The sequence below is a fragment of the Helianthus annuus genome, chromosome 9, assembly GCF_002127325.2.
Source record: "Helianthus annuus cultivar XRQ/B chromosome 9, HanXRQr2.0-SUNRISE, whole genome shotgun sequence".
Classification (NCBI taxonomy): domain Eukaryota; kingdom Viridiplantae; phylum Streptophyta; class Magnoliopsida; order Asterales; family Asteraceae; genus Helianthus; species Helianthus annuus.
This window is the reverse complement of record NC_035441.2, coordinates 133418219-133426874: the sequence shown is the minus strand read 5'-3', so window position 1 is coordinate 133426874 and position 8656 is coordinate 133418219. Positions and strand designations below refer to the sequence as shown.

Sequence of the window (8656 nt, the reverse complement as noted above, 5' to 3'; positions counted from 1 at the left end):
GTTCTTGTAACTTTCAAGCATGGAATTAGAGGGTGTTTCAAGTTGGTATCAGAGCCTAGGTTTGAGGGATTCGAACACAATGTAGTGCCCGAACTCAAACCGAAAGCTCGCAAGAATGGGTGTGTTCGCTCCGAAACGCAAATAGAGGTAAAACTTTTAAGAAAGCTTTATAGTAATTAATGTTACAAGTTATAAAGTGTTAGAAAGAGTTTTGAATATAGTAATAGTAATAAATGGTGTATTGGAATACCTGGGGGTTAGTAGAATTGAAACCGTGCACGAAAACGGTTCGGAATGGTCGAAAATATGAAGTTTGGGGTGAATTTCGCTGGGCACTACCGTAGCTTACGGTGGCCACCGTAAGCTACGGTAGGTACTGGGCAAAAATAGGGCTGCCGTAAGACAGGAGCGAAGGACCATAAAGCATAAATCAGCACCGTAAGCTACGGTGGTCACCGTAGCTTACGGTGACTATCAGATTGCTGAATTTTTTTTATGTTGTTGGTTTGTTAACGGGGTTTGATTTAATTAGTTCCCAAGGCCCCGTAATCCTTTGTTAAGGTCCTTTTGTATCAAGAAGGTTAAAAGAAATTGTTTAACAAGAAAGAAAGTATGACTTGATGTAAAAATGGTTTAACAACTCGACATTATCATCGAAGATGATAACGTTTAAAGTATGAATTACAAATAGAATGAAGTATATGATAGAATGAGTATGTATGTGTTAGAGGGATGTATAAAAAGGGAATTTTAATATATATAGAATGAATGTTTTATGTAGATGACGGACACAAGTAATGTAGATGATGCTGAAATAGCACGTCAAGAGGCATTCAACAATAAGATGATAGAGGCGGCAGAAAAAGTGATGAATGCCAACCTTCCCAAGTTAGCTCAAGAAGTCGAGAGCCGAGTTTTGGGGGTTGTTGATGAGATGATGACTAGCAAGATTGAGGAATTAAAGGAAATGATTGAAGGGACAAGGACTAAAAGTAAGGAACGAAGGTGTACATATAAGGATTTTATGGCATGTAATCCCTTTTCATATAACGGGGAGGTGGATCCGGTAAAGTGTCAAAGATGGATAGCAAACATTGAAGCCGTATTTGTACGTAGTCGATGTGAGAAAGAAGATCAAGTAATGTTTGCTACGGGTTAGCTTCAGCAACAAGCCAAAGATTGGTGGGATACCCAAAGTAAAGAGATAGGGGAAGTGAGACTCCAAACCTTAACATGGCAAGAATTCAAAGAGTTGTTCCTAAAATATCATTGCCCGCAATCGGCAATTGATAGAATACAAGATGAGTTCTTGCACCTTCGCCAACAGAATGAGTCCATTGATGAAATTACCAACATATTCTTCGATAAGTTAAAGTTCTGTGATGATTTCGTCAAGTCAGAAAGGATGAAGATAAACCGGTATTATGGAATGTTGAAGGCCGAATATAGGGAGTTCATTACCCCTTCGAAGTGTGAGACTTTAAGCGAACTTATCAATTTAGCCAGGGATAGGGAGATAGAACTGAAGCGACAAGTGGAAAGAGGAGAGAAAAGAGTTGCTGAAAAGCCATCAACTACGAATCCATCCAAGAAGCCTAAGCAGCACGACACTAGAACTAAAGGAGGATCTAAAGGTAGTATTCCCCCATGCAAAACTTGTGGAAAGCTTCACACTGGAGAATGTTTAATGGGAAAGAAGGGGTGTTACAACTGTGGTCAGGAGGGGCATCCTTATTTTAAGTGCCCTAGTCCTGCGAGGACGTGTTTCAATTGCTTCACTCCTGGTCATGTAAAAGCTGAATGTCCAAAGCTTAAACAACAAGGGCAGAAAGATGAAAAGAAGAATGAAAATCAGAAGGCTCGGGGAAGAATGTTTCAGATTACTACCGAGGAAGCCAAGGTTTCACCGAATGTCGTGTCAGGTATTTTCTTAATCAACCAAATACCCGTAAATGTGTTATTCGATTCTGGTGCTAGCAAGTCTTTCGTGTCAGACGAACTTATGTGTTATCCTTCCTTTAGAAGGGAACGAATGCCTGTACCCTTAGAAGTAGAAGTAGCGGATAGTAAAAGTTATTTGTTATGTGAAGTTTGTAAGAATTGTAAGATAACCATAGAAAACGAAGAATTTGAAATAGATCTCATTCCTATGACTTTGGGGGAATTTAAAGTAGTTGTAGGGATGGATTGGTTATCCCGCTATCACGCGGAAATTCGATGCGAGGCGAAAGATTTATTCTCACCTAGTGGGGCTCGAATAAGTATTCGTGGAGAAAGAAAGCTAGAGACAAAACTATGCACGATTGTCGAAATGGTTAAGCACGCAAGAAATGAGGGTAAGGCCTACTTGGCTTATGTGGTGGATACAAGACAGAAGGTACCCGAAATTGGAGAAGTAGAAGTAGTGAACGAGTATGCGGATGTGTTTCCGGACGAATTACCGGGGTTACCACCTGAACGAGAGGTGGAATTCCGAATCGAATTAAATCCGGGCGCCAAGCCAGTGGCTAAAGCTCCCTATAGGTTAGCTCCCGCTGAGATGCGAGAGCTAATGACACAGATACAGGAATTACTCGATAAGGGTTTCGTACGCCCGAGTGTGTCGCCTTGGGGAGCCCCGGTACTCTTTGTGAAAAAGAAAGACGACACGATGCGCATGTGTATAGATTATCGAGATTTGAACAAGTTGACCGTGAAGAATAAATACCCTTTACCTCGAATAGATGATCTTTTTGACCAACTGCAAGGAGCAAGTTGGTTTTCAAAAATCGATTTGCGTTCGGGGTATCATCAACTTCGGGTACGAGAAGAAGATGTTGCGAAAACTGCGTTCAGGACCCGATATGGGCATTACGAGTTTTTAGTAATGCCATTCGGGCTGACTAACGCCCCGGCCGCTTTCATGGATCTGATGAATAGAGTATGTCGGCCCATGTTAGATAAGTCTGTTATAGTGTTTATAGATGATATCCTTGTGTACTCTCGTAGTAGAGCCGAACATGCAAATCATTTGCGTGAAGTGTTAGAGATTCTTCGGAAAGAGAAGTTATATGCCAAGTTTTCCAAATGTGCCTTCTGGCTTAGAGAGGTGCAATTTCTTGGCCACGTCATTAATAAAGATGGTGTCTTGGTAGACCCAACTAAAGTAGAGGCTGTTGTGAACTGGGTTCCTCCTAAGAACCCGAGTGAAGTGAGAAGTTTTCTGGGTTTGGCTGGGTATTACCGAAGGTTTATACAGGATTTTTCCAAAGTATCGTTACCTTTAACCAAACTAACCAAGAAGAATGAGAAATTTGTGTGGGGAGTTGAGCAAGAAAAGGCATTCCAAACCTTGAAGAGTAAGCTGTCTGACGCCCCAATTCTAACCTTACCCGAGGGTTCAGAAGACTTAGTAGTATACACTGATGCTTCACATCAGGGCTTGGGGGCTGTTTTAATGCAACGGGGTAAAGTGATAGCATATGCTTCAAGGCAGCTTAAACCACATGAAAGTAACTACCCAACACACGATTTAGAGTTGGCTGTAGTAGTATTCGCGTTGAAACTGTGGCGACATTATTTGTACGGAACTAAATGTACCATATATTCGGATCACAAAAGTCTCAAGTATTTCTTCGAACAAAAAGACTTGAATATGAGACAACGAAGGTGGTTAGAATTAATTAAGGATTATGATTGTGAAATCCTTTATCATCCGGGGAAGGCCAATGTTGTGGAAGATGCGTTAAGCCGGAAGGAATACCCATCACCCATACAAGTTAAGTCAATGAAATTGACTGTCACCCCTAAACTTTTGGAGCTGATCAAAGAGGCCCAAATAAAATCCTTAAATAGTGATCCGAAGAAGGAAAGAATGAAAGGCCTAATTGGGGAATTAAAAATGAATGAGGATGGCATCATGACCAGGTATGACCGAATCTGGGTACCTTGGTTGTCCGAGGTGAAATCATTATTGCTAGAAGAGGCTCACAAATCTCGTTATACGGTACACCCTGGAGCTACAAAAACGTATCAAGATTTAAAGAAAGGGTATTGGTGGCCTGGAATGAAACGCGACATTGTTAAGTACGTGGCTAAGTGCTTGACATGTTCCCAAGTGAAGGCGGAGCACCAAAAACCATATGGTAAATTGCAATCTTTAGACATACCAGTTTGGAAGTGGGAAGACATAACCATGGATCTCGTTACAAAGCTTCCCAGAACGAAACGAGGTCACGACGCTATTTGGGTTATAGTCGATCGACTTACAAAGAGTGCTCACTTCTTACCCATACGAGAATCTATTTCATCCGAAAAATTGGCAGAAATTTATATGAATTAAATAATTGCTCGTCACGGAGTACCCGTGTCTATTGTGTCGGATCGTGACACAAGATTCACGTCTCGTTTTTGGCGAAAATTTCACGAAGATGTGGGCACAAACTTGCGACTAAGTACTGCATACCATCCGCAGACAGATGGACAGTCGGAAAGAACTATACAAACGTTGCTAGATATGTTGCGGGCTTGTGTCATAGACCTTGGGGGTAATTGGGACAATCATTTACCGTTGGTAGAGTTCGCGTACAACAACAGTTATCAAAGTAGTATCAAAATGGCGCCATATGAAATGTTGTACGGTAGAAAGTGTAGAACCCCTGTATGTTGGGGAGAGATTGGACAACGAGAACTTGCTCCTAAGGATGTTGTGGCAATAACGAATGAAAAGATTGATCAAGTACGGTCTCGTTTGAAGGCAGCGCAAGACAGACAAAAATCTTATGCAGATAAAAGAAGGCGCCCTATTGAGTTTCAAGAAGGGGATCGAGTGTTCTTGAAGGTCTCGCCGTGGAAGGGTATAATACGTTTTCGTAAACGGGGAAAATTGGGTCCTCGATACATTGGACCGTTCAAAATAATAGCCCGTATTGGTAAAGTGGCATACCGGTTAGAATTACCCCCGGCTCTAAATGGGATCCATAACACGTTTCACGTGTCACAACTAAGAAGATGCCTCGCGGACGTTACATCGCATGTGTCACTTGATGACATTGAAGTGGATGATAAAATGAATTATATTGAAAAGCCGGTGGCTATCAAAGATTCCAAAATAACGTATCTACGTAACAAGGCCATTCGACAAGTTTTAGTGCAATGGCAGCATTGGAAAGGATCGGATCTAACCTGGGAATCTGAAGATGAAATGCGAAAGCACTACCCGTCTCTTTTTGGTACGTATTAAGGTTTCGGGGACGAAACCTCTTTTAAGGAGGGTAGATTTGTAACATCCCATAATTTATAAGATAGGATGCTCTAATATTTGAAAGTATTATGAAATTAGTTATGGTAATTGTATTAAAACCTAAAGAAAGTTTATAAAATATGGAATGGGTTATAAGGGTTAATAAACCTAACTTGAGGGATTGGTAGTGTAACATTTAGAATAATATGACATAAAAAAATTAAAAACCCAGTATTTGTGAGAAGTGTGGGTCGCGACCAGGAGGAAGAACAAGGGGGAAACCCTAACCTCATCAATTAACAACAAATTCAGTAAGATTGTGAAGAATTCCAGTCATAAATCGAATGCTTGTGCTTAATTATTCTCTAATCCAAGTGTGATAAGCATAAGGTAAGATAGAATCTCATATTTTGATGCTTGTTGATGAACTAGGGTTTATACCAATTTGTGATTCAGTATGAAATTAGATTGCATGTGAGTTAGAATCATCATGTAGAAGGTGTATTGTGCTTGAATTTGATTTACTAAAGATTTTGGGAAAAACCCACTTGTTCTAGTATGATAATGAGTAGGTAATTGATTTGTTTAGTAAATCTTCAAGTAAAATTGTATGAATGATAGAATATTGGTAGATTATATTGTGTAGAATGAATATTTGAACATGAGTGGTTGATTATGTGAAAGATGATGTATTCTAGTGAATTTATGCATAAGATACATGTACATAAGGCTTAATAAGTAGTACGCATGTTAGGTGTTTGATGAAATGCCTCAATGACAATCTAAGTAGCCTTGAATAAATCATGAGTGAATGGAATTGTATGATGAAATTAATGTATTGTCAATTGTTATATGAGTAGCATTGATACTTGAAAGTATGGTTATGAATGTAAGGGCTATGATCTAAATAAGAATGATTACGTGTAGGAACGAAAGAAGAAGGAGCTAGTTCCGGAACACAAACAAAGGCTCAAGATCGAGGTAAGTTCGTTACTTACATGTTTAGTTGTGAGTTTATTGATATTGTTTCCTTTGATAATTGATATTCAATTAAGGTAAATGTTTCAAATGAGAACGTGAAAGTAGGAATCCGTATCGGTCCATAGTGATTGGGTCGGTTCGGGTTCGGATGAGAAGGAATTTAATGGAAGTTTTCTCCTTGATCCGTACTAAACGGGTTATTGGAAGTGAATGAGAAATAGTTGTGTTTATTTGACTAGAATGAATTGGAATGAAATAAGAACAATTGGTAAGATATCTTGTAAATCCGAGAATATGTATTGTGATAGGATGAAAACGTTATGTGTACTACACTAATATATTTTGTTGAATGATTGTAGGTAAAGCACCCGTATGATTGTCATTGCGTCGCTCGGATACGAACACACCTTGATCACCCGTGATGCGCTTCCGCAACTTTTGTAGTAACCTTATTAGTTAAAGGCTTTTGTTAAAGTTAGTAGTGTTGAAGTTTTAAGTTTTAACTAGATGTTTGTGAATATTTAAGTAACTTAAACTCGATTTTTTGAAACGGTAGTTTAAATGTTAAGGTCTTTCTTATGTTTTTCTGAAGGCGTCGTTATTTGAGTATTTTGATATATTATAAACAGGGAGATTGTTCAAAATGCGAACGGGTCATGCCCAAATTTTAAATTTTGGTGATTAAATTATGTGTCGTTCTTGTAACTTTCAAGCATGGAATTAGAGGGTGTTTCAAACTTACCATTGGAACAATCATTTACACCACTTGTATTTGCATTTGCATTTGCAGAATTAGGATTTATAACTTGATCAATCGTAACTCTCTGATAAGCAGACAATTGAACGTGATCACCAACCAATCGAGCATCTTCAAACTCAACATCTATATTCCGTCTGGTACTTCTCTGCGGATCCACTGAAAACAACAATCGATTCAAACCTTAACGCACAAAAGCGAAATTGCAGTGTATTGAGAATTGTGAAAATTTGAAACTGATACGAATCATAATTACCAGGATAGTGGTGTAACGAACTTCTCGCGATCTGATTATTGAATGAATATACGAATTTGCCCTCAGCTGATTGAATGAATTGTCTGATTTAACCTTATGAAAGGAAAATGAATCAGGGACACGTGTATGGCCATGGATATAACGTACGTAATGTAGGATAAGGGTATCTGTATCCTACACTTCCTATACATATATATATATGTATGTATGTATGTAGGGGAAGGTTTAAATGAGAACGCTAAATATTGTTGGTGCATCTAGTGTCTATTAACTTCGTCTTAATCGAGTCTTATGTCTAGAACTAGATAGATCAGGGTTCGGAAATCAAGAAAGTGTGAATTAGAGGTAATTCCGCTTGAAATGACACTAGGTCATTTCAAGCGAAATCAGAAGTTTTAATTCCGCTTGAAGCTTAAATGATTGATTTCGCTTGAACTCGTTTGGAGCGAAATCAGGTCTCGCTTGAAGATGTTTCAAGCGGAATCACCAACATTATAAATAGGTGATGTGTTGTGTCATTTGGAGCGAAATCAGGTCATATGTTCTGAGTCAAGGTGCTGTCCGTTTGTCATTTGAACGTGTAAAAGCTCAGAATTGATCAGTAAAGAGATAATTAGGAAGGAACAAGCTGTGTTGACATCTTTTACATTGATTCCGCCTTTGTATTTGATGATGAACTACTTATACTGACTATTTAGGGTCACACGACGATCCAACAAGTGGTATCAGAGCTCAGGACGAGGAGTTCATACCAATTCAGCTTGATTTTACCGGATTCTCTCACTTCTACCCTCTCTTTTCTGATTTGAACGGAATTTAACGGTCAAAATGGCTTAAAACTCACATATATCAAGCGAAACATAGTTCTAACTAATCCTTGAAAGAATTGAACCTTAATTCGAACAAATTCGGACAAAATTGATTAATTCCGCTTGAAAAACTGTTCGAACATGCTGACATCATCCTAATTCCGCTTGAACTTGCACGTATTCCGCTTGAAATTTCTGTTGATTTCAAACAGAATAGGTGATTCCGCTTGAAACTGCTATTGATTTCAAACGAAATCAGATTCCGCTTGAGAGTTCAAATGAAATTAGCTATTCCGCTTGAAAGGACTTGATTCCGTTTGAGTTGTTATTTCGCTCGAAAGCTAATTTCGCTTGAGCAGTATTCCGCTTGAAAAAGCTATTCCACTTGAAAAGCTGATTTCGCTTCAACTGATTCCGCTTGAAGTTGTTGTTTTCAAAAGTTCAAAAATTTTCTAAGTGTTTGTTGACTGTTTTAGGTACGTGAAAGATGGACGAATTCATGAATCCTTTTAGTGATATGTATGCCTTTGCTCGAAACTCTGGAGATGATACTTCTAGCAACACCAATGAGAACACTCCGAATACGAAGAAAACTGTGTCTGACACCTTAAGCATGGAGAGTGCATATGGCA

At 38.9% G+C, this 8656-nt stretch overlaps 1 long non-coding RNA gene across 1 annotated transcript; it reads left to right on the top strand.

Moving 5' to 3' along the window:
* Positions 1 to 1784: 1784 nt before the first annotated feature.
* On the top strand, positions 1785 to 6785 carry LOC118482114. The gene is made up of 3 exons (XR_004867276.1): positions 1785 to 1922; positions 6149 to 6202; positions 6562 to 6785. It is a non-coding gene; the product is annotated as an uncharacterized LOC118482114 (long non-coding RNA).
* The last annotated feature ends 1871 nt before the right edge of the window (positions 6786 to 8656 follow it).